This window comes from Crotalus tigris, unplaced genomic scaffold (genome assembly GCF_016545835.1).
Source record: "Crotalus tigris isolate CLP2741 ecotype Arizona unplaced genomic scaffold, ASM1654583v1 scf7180000021831.87628, whole genome shotgun sequence".
Classification (NCBI taxonomy): Eukaryota; Metazoa; Chordata; class Lepidosauria; order Squamata; family Viperidae; genus Crotalus; species Crotalus tigris.
Genome location: NW_024098699.1, coordinates 75,001 through 87,628, shown reverse-complemented (window position 1 = coordinate 87,628; position 12,628 = coordinate 75,001). Strand labels below are relative to the sequence as shown.

Sequence of the window (12,628 nt, the reverse complement as noted above, 5' to 3'; positions counted from 1 at the left end):
TACTCCCTTTTATTCTATTGCTTTTGAAAGCCAATAGAATAGACTCTCTTGAATAGAGTCTAATTCTATTGGCTTTCAAAGCCAATAGGAATTGTCCAGGCTGTCTCTGCCCTGCTGAGCCCGCCAAAAGCCCCAGTCTGCAAACGGTGCTGCAAGTTGTCTGCAGCGAAGGCGAGCTGTCTGGAAGCTTCCACCCCTCCCTGCTGAACAACTACTAAAAATGTAACTAAAAGAGGGCGAGGGGTGGGAGGTGGGAGGCCGGCAGGTGCAGGGAGGGTTGCTGGCGCGCGTGGGACCCAGCGGGTGCCTTACCTCCCTTGGGCTGGGCCAGTTGGTGGCCCAGCCAGTGGTCGGCCTGCTCTGTCGCTGCCCCTTGCCAGCTACACCTCGGCCGGCGCAGGGGGCAGCACCACACATGCGTGGCGCTCCCAGGCAGGGAAAGTCCTTGACTTATGACCGGTTGGGTAGTCCTCAACTTACGACCGGTTCGGGTTGCAGCATTAAAAAGGTTGAGAACCACTGCTATAAGTGAAGAAACTACCTATAACTGTCCCCGTGTTCTTTCAATTTGTCCAAAGGCAAGGATCGCTTCGAAGGGTGGTGTGTAATTCAATCCAGTTGGAGGTTTGGTAGAAAAAAAGCAAATTGAGATTTCAGGCATAATGGGGAAGAAGGAAATTCAGGATGTTGCTTCTCCAAACTATGTGATTTCCCCTGGTGAAAAAGTGAGGATGGGGCAGAACTTTTATCTTTTCATGAAATTACATTGTCACAAGCAACCAGAAGCCTTGGGCAGTCTCTAAGCATATGGCATCAATAACTTTGCTGAGGGGTTTCATCTCCAGCCATGGATCTGCATCTTGATGGGTACAGCTGCCAGGCTGGCCAGAAGCCAAGATATCCTGAATTTCCTTAGAAGCAACAGGACACAAAAATTTCAGAAAACCACTCTCACAGCAACTACGCTAGTCAAGCAATAATGTGATCGCTGTTTCAGGCATGCTTGCGAAGGAAAGATTGTGGTTAGGGTTGTAGAATGCACGAGACGTGAACAACTAAACTCAGTTTAGAAATGGCTACAAGCAAACCAGTACAAACTGTCACCTAGTAAGCTATAACAGGTAGTCCTTGGCTTACGACTATTTGTTTAGTGACCGTTCCAAGTTACAAAGGCATTGACATCCTTAAAGAAACGCTGCTTTAATGTCCAGTTTGATATGATGGTTACGATGCTAGGCTAGAGGTCAGGAAACGGGGAGTTCTAGTTCTGCCTTAGGCGTGAAAGCTATCTGATGGCTTTGGACCAATCACCAGGAGTGACTTTGGGCTAATGACTAGGAGTCAGTGAGTTCTAGTCCCATCTTAGACATGAAAGCTATCTGATGGTTTTGGCCCAATCACCAGAAGCCAGTGAGATCTAGTTCCGCCTTAGCCATTAAAGCCCTCGGGGTGACTTTGGACCAATCACCAGGCGTCAGTGAGTTCTAGTCCTGTCCTGGGTATGAAAGCTGGCTGGGTGACTTTGAGCCAGTCACTCCCTCTCTCAGTCCAAATGACTTCTCAGAGTTGTTGTTGTGGGGGAATATACAAGGAGGAAATATCACAGTGCGTGTTCGCCACCTTGAGTTATTTATAAAGGGAAAGGAAGTGTTTGTGTATGTGTGTTTCTCTCTGTGTGTGTGTCTGTGTATGTGTGTTTGTGTGTGTATGTGTGTGTGAGAGAGCGAGACAGAGACACAGAAAGAGAGAGTGAGGGAGAAAAGAGAAAGAGAGCGAGAGAGAGAAAGAAAGAAAGAAAGAAAGAAAGAAAGAAAGAAAGAAAGAGAAAGAAAAAGAGAAAAACAGGAAGAGAGAAAAAAGAAAGTGAAAAAAGAGTGTAAGTGAGAGGGAAACAGGAAGGAAGAAATGAAGGATGGAAGGCAGGAACAAAAAAGAGAAGAAGAAATTTAGAGAAAGAAAGAAAGAAAGAAAGAAAGAAAGAAAGAAAGAAAGAAAGAAAGAAAGAAAGAAGGGAGGGAGGGAGGGAGGGAGGGAGGAAGGAAGGAAGAATGAGAAAAAGAAATTTAGAGAAGGAAGGAAGGAAGGAAGGAAGGAAGGAAGGAAGGAAGGAAGGAAGGAAGGAAGGAAGGAAGGAAGGAAGGAAGGAAGGAAGGATAAAAAAAATTCTCAATCATGTCCAATTCTGATTGGAATAAATGTAATGCTAAACTGGAAGATTTTGAACTGCTAAGCAGGGGAAAGCAATTCTCGCCACCAATTCAGGATAGGTCTCACCAAAACTAGCTTTACACATCTCTTCTTATAGAATTGCTTTAACCAGACACAATAAGGAGGTCATCCTGTCCTGTCCTAGGCTTCACAAATTGGGGGGGAAAAATACTAAGCATAAATTCATCATTGTATCCCAGTAGGAAGAGCTTCAAAATACCCCAGCTAGACGTAAATACTTGTTATATTCTCTCTCCCAGCTGGATGTACATATGTTTTAATTCTGAAATTATCCGTGTGATTTCCCTTTTCTGCCCTTTTCCTTTCCAAGACTTCCCTTGGGTGGCTTCTATTTTAGTTTGAAAATCCGAGATCTGAATCTCAGTGTTCTTCCAATGTATGCATCTTGTTCCCAACAGGTCCACAGATTACATTTTAATTCTTAGACATATCAATATTTAATTGCCTTTAGCAGACACATTTTGCCTAAAACTTTGGATATCTCTCTCAAGCTGATTGGAACTGTGCATTGCAGGAACAGTTATGTTGGAATTGGATATGTCTAGCTTAATGAAGAGAAGGATGAGGGGGGACAGGATAGCAGTCTTCCATTATCTCAGGGGCTGCCACAAAGTAGAGGGAGTCAAGCTATTGTCCAAGGTGCCTGAAGGCAGGACAAGAAGCAATGGATGGAAACTAATCAAGGAGAGAAGCAACCTGGAGCTAAGGAGAAACTTCCTGACCAGTGGAACAACCTGCCTCCAGAAGCTGTGAATGTTCCAACACTGGAAGTTTTTGAGGAGACACTGGACAGCTATTTGTCTGAAATGGTATAGGGTTTCCTGCCTGAGCAGGGGGTTGGACTAGAAGACCTCCAAGGTCCCTTCCAGCTCTGTTATTGTTATTATTATTCTGTTGTTATTATTATTCTATTGTTGTTATGGATCATTGCACAGTCAGCCAGATGTTCAGACTCGATTTGGCATTTTGTCTACCTATCGAGTCCTTCCCAAGGACCTGGGATAGGCAGATGTGGATGTTTGATGGTATTACAGATATCGTCACAGGATGGAAGCAGTTCCTAGTAAGGCCGCCTTTTGCAATTGACTAATGGCGAATTTGTCAATGCCGATAATGTGTCCAAGTGGTGCTCCAGTTGTTTTGGGATTGCACCTAAGGCACCTATTACTATTGGTACTACCCTTGCTTGCTTTTGCCATAGTCTTTCTATTTCTATTTTTAGGTCTTTGTATTTTGTTATCTTCTCCAGTTCTTTATCATCTATTCTTTCTCGTCTATTTTTTCTCGTCTATTCTCCAGGCACTGCCACGTCCACTATCCAGACTTTTTTGTCTTTCTTATTTATTATTATTATTATTATTATTATTATTATTATTGTTGTTGTTGTTGTTGTTGTTGTTGTTGTTTTTGTGTTGGTGTGCCTTCCCCTAAATAAGCCAGAGTTTAACTGAGCTTTGAACTAATTAGCCAATGTGAACACCAGAGCTTCTCACAATCTCAATTTACCTTATCTTTATCTGATCAGTTGAAGCCTCCTTTGGTGTATTGTGTAAACCCAGTCATTTTGTATCATTCGTTAGAATTATATCCTCTGATTTTCTTTTTTTAATTTGGGAGTTCAAAGTAGACGCCGTATTCCCATTTCCCCAGAATTACCTTGCTGATCCTCGGAACTTGAGTCATTGAAGATTTTTCAATCCCAGGCCAGGACTTTAACTACTGTGCTGTCCTGGTTCTCAATTTTAGGAGACAGAAATGCTGGACTTCAGTCTAAGTACACACTCTCTAAGCTCACCGTAACTCTTCAACTTTTCAGCCCTCCACGATTACACGGCGGTGGGTGAAATCTGATCATAAAGTGTTGGGTATTCACTCCAATCTTCCCAATCCAATTTACAGTCACGTTACCCCCTACAGCAGTGTTTCTCAACCTGAGTGACTTTAAGATGTGTGGATTTCAAGCCCCCCCCCCCAGAATTCTGGGAGTTGAAGTCCACACTTCCTAACGTCTCCCCCGTTGAGAAACAACGCCCTACAGTGCTCCTCCTGGTTCTGTGCGGTAGTGTAGTGGAATCTCCAGCTAGAGTAGGGAGCAGGGTAGAGCAAAGAGACTGGTGAGCTTGGACATTTATTTATTTATTTATTTATGAGACTTATATACCACTTTAAGTGCAAGCACTCTCTAAGCGGTGTACACCAGTAAGCAATGTATATATATATTTACATTGCCCCCAACAATCTGGGTCCTCATTTTACCTACCCCGAAGGATGGAAGGCTGAGTCAACCTTGAGCCGGTGAGATTTGAACCGCTGACCTGCTGAACACAGTCAGCTAAAGTGGCCTGCAGTACTGCACTCTAACTGCTGCGCCACCTCGGCTCATCCTCCACAGGAGGAAGTAGGAGTGACCAGACCCATCCCCCACCAAAAAAGCGCCTTTATCTGCCTGTTCTCAAGAGAATGCAGTTAGTCTGGTGAGATTCCTGTAAATAGGCAAGCAGCAATAAAGAAGCAACTCTGATCAGCTCACTCTGTCGTTCTAGTTCCGTGGGTCTGACAGGTGGCTAAGCAGTGGTTGCCAACCCACAGCACCCATCACAGAAGTACCTACAGGTGGACTTTGTGGGTTGGCACTCACTGGCACCCGCAGGCTTTCACTGCTTCCGTCTAAAACGGGTAGGTAACCTTGGCTCTTTTATGACTCGTGGACTTCAACTCCCAGAATTCCTGAGCCAGAAGATCACATGACCCCTGGGCCAGTGGTGGGATTCAAATAGGTGAACAAACGGTTCTCTGTGTGGATGCTGCTTCCGGACGTCCATTCTGGGCCTGGGCGACAAAAAATTAGCTACCGGTTCTGCCGAACTGGTGCGAACTGGCTGAATCCCACCACTGACTATATCTAATTTTCTTTCTTGTTGATCTTGCCTTCTCCAGTTTCATGACAGAGAGAGAGAGAGAGAGAGAGAGAGAGAGAGAGAGAGAGAGAGAGAGAGAGAGAGAGAGAGAGAGAGAGAGACAGATTCATATATTTTTTTTCATTTGCAATAATTCCTGCTTAATTGCAATGCTGCCTCGGTCTTTAAAAAAAATGGCCTGTCATCTTCTTTCTATTTAATGTTCCTATTCGTCTGCTCAATGTGAACACACATAATTTTGCTAATAAATCTGATGTATCTATGAGAGTAGAGAGTAACTATTTCTAATTAGTTTGATCAAAGATTCCTTCTGTATTTGGTGAATAATAGGAGGTAGTCTAATGAAAAATTCTACAGTGTTTGAGGTAAGAGGGTCGTAAGCAGGAAAGGAATATTTACAAGGAAGACCAATATTTCTTTCTAAAATTATATTAATGTCAGATGCCTCATCTACCCTCTAAGGAATAAAGCTATTTTCTGAATTCTGATAGGATCTCTTCCCATTCTTAAACCGTAAGAAATTTCAGCTGATGACTGAAGGAAAGTTGGCTTGGCTATTATGGACTCTTGGCTACTTTTTTTTTCTTTTTTTTTTCAAAATTTTATTTATCATACAGTTAAAAGAATACTGGATATAATGTGACATTCCAGTATATACATTCTTATCAAATTATTCCACATTTTACAATCGATTCTTCATCTCTGAATATGCATCTAAATTTTATATACAATACTTAATCTGTTTCTCTATTTGCTAACCTAAAATTACATATATTTCTATCTTAATGCTAGCCTATAATCCCAACTGTCCTTGAATCCCTCCAGCAGTAAAATTTATCCCAGGTTTCGAAATAAACTGATCTACATTTGTAGACTCTTGGCTACTTTTCAATGGATTAGTTATAATACAACTGTACTAATGAGTCATTCCCCCCCCCCATTTTCCCTCCCCCAAAATATCCTTTCAATGAGATTTAGTCCTAGTTTCTCTGTGCAAAATCTAGCCCTTATTGTGCCCCCAAATCCTTGTGTTTCTTTCTGATCATTTGCACTCAGTTGGGAAGGAAATTGTTTTCCAATATTTTTTCCTTAAAGAGGAAGAGAATGTTGGAAGGAAAAAGGAAAACCGCAAAGAATTATGAACTGTCCCTCTATTGATGTAATGGAAAGACTGGTCCATATTATTTTAGGTGGCCAAGCTTTAATGAATGTGACGAGGCCGAATCTATTATGTTTTTGTTGTGTCTGTTTCTTTGCTCCATCAATGCAGGTATTTTATTTTTCTCTTTTCCCAAGAACCCATTTCATATTTTCATTTATTTATTTATATCCCCCGTTTAATATTTTTACAAATAACTCGGCTGCGAACACATCAGCACACCTTCCTTCGCCTATTTTCCTAACAACAATCCAGTGAGATGAGTTGGGCTGAGAAAGGAGGAGTGGTCCAGAGTCACCCAGATGGCTTTCATGCCTAAGGCAGGATTAAAACTCACCTCTCCTGGTGATTGGTCCAAAGTCACCCAGCTGGCTTTCATGCCTAAAGCGGGACTAGAACTCACCATCTCCTGGCGATTGGCCCAAAGTCAACCAGCTGGCTTTCATGCCTAAGGTGGGATTAGAACTCACCATCTCCTGGTGATTGGCCCAGAGTCAACCAGCTGGCTTTCATGCCTAAAGCGGGATTAGAACTCACCTTCTCCTGGTGATTGGCCCAGAGTCACCCAGCTGGCTTTCATGCCTAAAGCGGGATTAGAACTCACCATCTCCTGGTGATTGGTCCAGAGTCACCCAGCTGGCTTTCATGCCTAAGGCAGGATTAGAACTCACCTTCTCCTGGTGATTGGCCAAGATTCAACCAACTGGCTTTAATGCCTAAGGAGGGACTAGAACTCACCATCTCCTGGTGATTGGCCCAAAGTCACCCAGCTGGCTTTCATGCCTAAGGCGGGATTAGAACTCACCATCTCCTCATGATTGACCCAAAGTCAACCAACTGGCTTTCATGTCTAAGGCGGGACTAGAACTCACAGTCTCCCTGTGATTGGCCCTGAAAGGGCAGGCTGAGAGAAAGTCACACAATTACAATTTTGCCAATGAAGACCAATCTTTAAAAGCGTACCATCATTTGCACACCTGTTCTGGAAATGTGTCTCTTTGGTTTACATGTAATGGTCCCCTGAGGATTAAGTAAAGTGCTTCAGATTGGGAACCACGATTTTGCAAAAGCAGGGAAGTTATCGATACCTCACTAAGACACTATACAAGGAAGGAGGGGTTATTTTAGAATTCAGAGTCCTGCAGAGTGACATAGGAATAGAAAAAGAAGGAACCATTTTTTTAAAAAAACAAAAACAAGAACAGGGAAGCTTACCATCTTTCAAAAAAATCCAATTCCACTTCACAATTCATTGATTAAGGAGTTTTCTTGAGTGCCCTGGCCCACTTCTGCTTATCCAACTGAGACAATGAATAAAGGAAACACTAAAAGGAATTTTTTTCCTAGCTGTTGTGTTGCTCACAATTAGGCCCCCTTAAGTTGGTTTTCCAAAAGTTAACTACAGCAATTGAATTCCACTTCTGAACATATGACTTTTCCCTGGGCTTTTATCTTTCTAGCCCAGAAAAAAATTGGTCATCTTTTAGAAATACAAAGATAGTTCAATCTATTTTTCAACACCGTGTCATACCATGGTGCTTGGCTCAGCCTGGGAGTGTCCTTGGCTGATTTTGGACATTGCAGCTCAGCAGCTGAAAACTGACATGGTATTTTACCATCAAGGAGAGCCAAGCAATAGGCTAGGCTAGGAAATTGAAAGCACACCCAAGAGGGGGCACACAGGAAAAAAAAATCATAGACCATGTGAAATACATGCAACTATAGTTTCACCTGGGAAACTGTGAGCATCCTGGACCAAGTCAGGTCCAAAAACGCTAGATAATTCTTGGGAAACTAATTAAGGAGAGAAGCAACCTGGAATTAAGGAGAAACTTCCTAACACTGAGAACAGTTAACCAGTGGAACAGCTTGCCACCAGAAGTCGTGGGTGCTCCATCACTGGAGATTTTTAAGAGTCTGGAGGGCCATTTGTCTGAAATGGTATAGGGTCTCCTGCTTGAGCAGGGGGCTGGACTAGAAGCTCTTCAAGCTCCCTTCCAGATCTATTCTGATTGATTGATTGATTGATTGATTGATTGATTGAACTTAGCACTCACACAAATCAGCCATCAACCGGCACACAGAGATAAACAACATCTACATACTGTTCAGAAGAGACAATCAAAAAGGCCACAAGACCTTCTCACCAGCAATCAACACCCATATGAGCAGAAGATTAACATCAAGACTAACACTAGGCCAACAATTAAGAAGTAAACAATATCCCAATCAAGGAACTCGGGCAGCAATGGCAAACCTTTTAGAGACCCGAGTGCCCAAACTGCAACCCAAAACCCACTTATGTATTGTCGGGTGCCGGGTGGGTTTCGCCCTTGGGTGGGGGTGGCCCGTTGGGTGGGGGTGGCCCGTTGGGTGGGGGTGGCCCGTTGGGTGGGGGTGGCTGCGGTGGTAACGGCAGACTGGGTGGGACTAAAAAGTTCAATCAATCAATTCCAACGTTGCGAGATCTTTTTTTTTCCCGTGAGAAGTTGAAATTGATTGATTGAACCTTTGTTTTTTTTGCACATGGCGGTGGAGGCCTAAAGCGAAAAGGTTTTATAAAACCCAGCTGAAGGCCTAGGACTGGGGCGATGGCGCACGTGCCCACAGAGAGGGTTCTGCGTGCCACCTGTGGCATGCATTCCATAGGTTCACCACCACAGAACTAGGGTCACCTTGAGGTAAGATGAGTGGACTACACATTTAATAAATAAATAAATAAATAAATAACAAGCCACCAGTGCACACAAACAAGCTGCCAATAAGTCACAGCCTAATCAAGGAACCATCAAGAATGTCCCCACCATCCCTGACAGGGCAACCCACCAGTATATAAATAGAGAACAAACCCCACTCTCTTCTAGCACTGATGACGTTACCTAGTTGGGTAATAAAACATCTGCAAGAAAACAACCAAGCTTGGAGAGCACCAAGGACCCCACATGAAGTATTCATTTTGGCTACATAGTCCTTGACGGCTTTATTAATGGAGTTGACTTTAAAAAAATGGCCAAATGTCAAAAAAAAAAAGAACCATGAACGCTACCTAGACTTAAAAAGTAGCCCCAAAATGTCATTTCAGCAAAAAAAAAAAAAAAAAATATTCCAGGGATAAGATAAACTCTTCTCTTTCTTTAATTAAAAAAAATAGACTGCACAAATCTGGTTCAGCCCTATCGGTTTTTGTTGACTGTAACTTTACCTTGGTTCACTGGCGTTTGTCTTGTCACCTTTGAATGTGGCCCCAGCTGTCTGTAGTTTTAACTACTGTTTGTGCATGCAGCCTTTTATCTTTTGCATTCGTGCAGAATAAACATCTGCTCTCAGCTTGAAAGGATTTCACTTTAGGTTAATTAAAGGAACACGAGATGATCAAACTCCAAGGCGTGAATCCTCCTCCTACGATGTCTTGATAAAGCTGCTTTAGAAGCTGGAAGAATAGGAAGAATCGCTACTTTGAGGGCTCCAAATTGCTTGGGTTTTTCAAGTTCTCAGTTCCAAATATTCTTTCCTCTTCCTCCACTATTAGAGAATGGAAGATGTGGAGATAAAAGGACAGTGTATTGTAGAAAGAAAAATCTTCATCAGGGTCCAGTCCAAGCTGGGAATAAACAACATGGAGACTGCTTTAGAAAGAAGGTTGTAATTTATTGAAGAGCAGAGCCAGACAGAAAGATGGCTCTGGAAAAAAGCGACCACATGGAGCAGAGTGATGGGCTTTTATACCTTCTGGGGCTCTGGAGATTGTTTCCTGTTCCTGTTTGAGACTTTGTATTTCCTGTGTCATGTACTTTGACCTGAGTCTGAGTGTGCCCTTTTGGTATTGGTGGATTAATCCTATTATGTCCCCAAAGGTCATGTCTTTTAGAGTTTGGATGGGGTATGTAGATTTAGGGGTATTTGTCTTCCTAATCTTATCTTCTTCTAGCTTCCTGGCTCCAACCTTTCTGAATGGATTATTACATCTGCATTTCTAAAAGGTGGCTTCTGCTTGGGGCTATTAAGAAAAACTGAAAAGAGCAAACGCAAGAGAAATTTTTTGCTGTATGGGAAAAATGGATAAATTTCATACAATTTAAATTGGATATGAAAAAATATCATTTAGCTTTTTTATAATTTGTATAAAAACTCTACTTTTTCTTTTTCTTTTCTTTGTTTTTCTTTTTTAAATACTTTCTCTTTTTAAGGTTTATAATTCTTTTTTCATATATATTTTATTCTTAATTATCTTATAATTTTGTTAATTTTTTTTAATTAAGCCTATATTCTGCTCTGGGAAGCTCCGGGGGGGAGGGAGGGGGTGGTTTGGGAGGGGCTGGGGGAGGGTTGTATTGTTTTGCTTTTTTTGTTGTTGTTGTTGTTATTGTTTTTTTTCTGTCTTTGTAAAAGTTTTTAAAAAATTTTCAATAAAAAAAAAAAAAAGAAAAACTGGGCATGCTTTTCTGCCTTTTTAAAGATCTTCTCCATTATTCCTTTGGGGAAATATATTCTGCCTTTTTAATATTTCCCAAAATATTTCTTTCTCTGGATTCTTCCCACAGTATGATGGATCCAATCCTTGTGGCTTATTTACTTACTGAGCCCTGCTTCCATTAATGGAGGTGTCACTGTGCCATTTTGGAGCTGGTTAGGTGGGAAGTAAGGAAGAAAATGCTATGCTTTTTGTCAGATAAATCATTCTGTTACTTCGGTGTAGGGTTTACCATGTGCCCCTCCCACCCTATTACTGTGGTTATTAAGATTCAAATTGAGGTCCTATGTTTCCTCCAGGTGCCCAAGAAAGACAGAGAGAGACAGACAGAGACAGAGACAGAGATAGGGACAAAGGGGTGGAGACAGAGATCTGGAGAAGGCTGGGAAAGATGGAAGGAAAGAGAATTAGAGGATCAAAAGTCAGGTGGATGGACTCAGTGGCAATGGGTGCATTGTGGAAGACCTGAAGGATCAGCAAGAAACAGATCATCCTGGAAAAGTCTATATGTTGTTGATAAAATTGGTCACTGACTTGATGGTGTATTATGAATCAATCATTTTTTTAAAAAGGGCCAGTCTGATTTAACAGTTAAGGTCCAAGCTAGAAGCTAAGGGATTGTGAGTTCTAGTTCCATCTTAGTTATGAAAGTTGGCTGGGTAACTTTGAGACAATCATTAGGAGACTGTGAGTTCTAGTCCCACCTTAGCCATGAAAAACTGACTGGGTGACTTTGGGGCCTGTCCCTCTCTCTCTCTCTCAGTGCAACTCACTTCACATCGGGTTGTTTTGGGGAAAAATAGGAGGAAGGAATATTAGAAATATTTGTTACCTTGAGTTATTTATAAAAATAATAAAGATGGGAATTTTTTAAAAAAATCACTCAATCAATGGAAAGACCAAGCTATCTTGAGAAGGCTATAAGGCTGGGAAAATACATATTTCTAAGTATTAGACCACTTCAACATGTTTTCTGTAAATTTGTATGTTTAATTGCCAAAGGAGGGGGAAAAAAATCACTGTCCACCTGTTTACAAATCTTTTCATATATAACAATCAGACCAAATCCAGTTGAAGCAGAAGGACAAGTTCCATATACATGTAGTCCTCAACTTACAACAGTTTGTTTAGTGACCTTTTGAAGTTACAACAGCATTGAAAAAAAGGACTTACTGTATATGCCGGCGTATAAGGCAACTTCCGCAAGTGCTAAAATTGGCGACAAAGACGGGGGTCGTCTTATATGCTGGGTCGCCTTATACACCGGCATATACGGTATGATTGTTTTTCACATTTATGACCCTTGTGGCATCTCCATGGTCACATGATCAAAATTCAGACGCTTGGCAACTGACTCGTACTTACGACAGTTGCAATGTCCCAGGATCATGTGATCAACATTTGTGACCTTCTGACAAGCAAAGTCAGTGAGGGAAGACAGATTCACTTAACAGCTACCGTATATGCCGGTGTATAAGGCGACTTCTTCAAGCGTTAAAATCGGCGCCAAAGACGGTCGTCTTATACGCCGAGTCGTCTTATACGCCAGAAATACTGGTAGTTTCCGGCGTATAAGACGACGTTCTAGGAATGCGGCTCGGTGATAAAGACGGGGGTCGTCTTATACGCCGGGTCGCCTTGTACGCTGGCATATATGGTATGTTGCAGACTTAACAACTGCAGTGATTCCTGCAGTTGTTAAACTGCAGGACAATGATTCCTGCAGTGATTCCTGCAGTTGTTAAACTCTGCCAAGACAGAGTTGCAAAGTGGGGTGAAATTCACTTAACAAATGTCTCACTTAACATAAATGTTGGACTCAGTTGTGGCCGTAAGTCAAAGACTACCTGT

General features: G+C 42.1%; 1 long non-coding RNA gene across 2 annotated transcripts in view; it reads right to left on the bottom strand.

Annotated features, from left to right (window-relative positions):
- Window positions 1-8,898: 8,898 nt before the first annotated feature.
- The window catches only part of LOC120296937, a 25,373-nt gene continuing 21,643 nt past the window's right edge, over window positions 8,899-12,628 (bottom strand). The window contains exons 3-4 of one of the 2 annotated variants that reach the window (XR_005553619.1): window positions 12,625-12,628; window positions 8,899-9,907 (exon numbers count right to left, since the gene is read on the bottom strand). The exon at window positions 12,625-12,628 is cut by the window's right edge and continues 95 nt beyond it. This is a non-coding gene — a long non-coding RNA (uncharacterized LOC120296937). The remainder of the gene's footprint in view (window positions 9,908-12,624) is intronic. The other variant, XR_005553618.1, reaches the window with a different exon arrangement.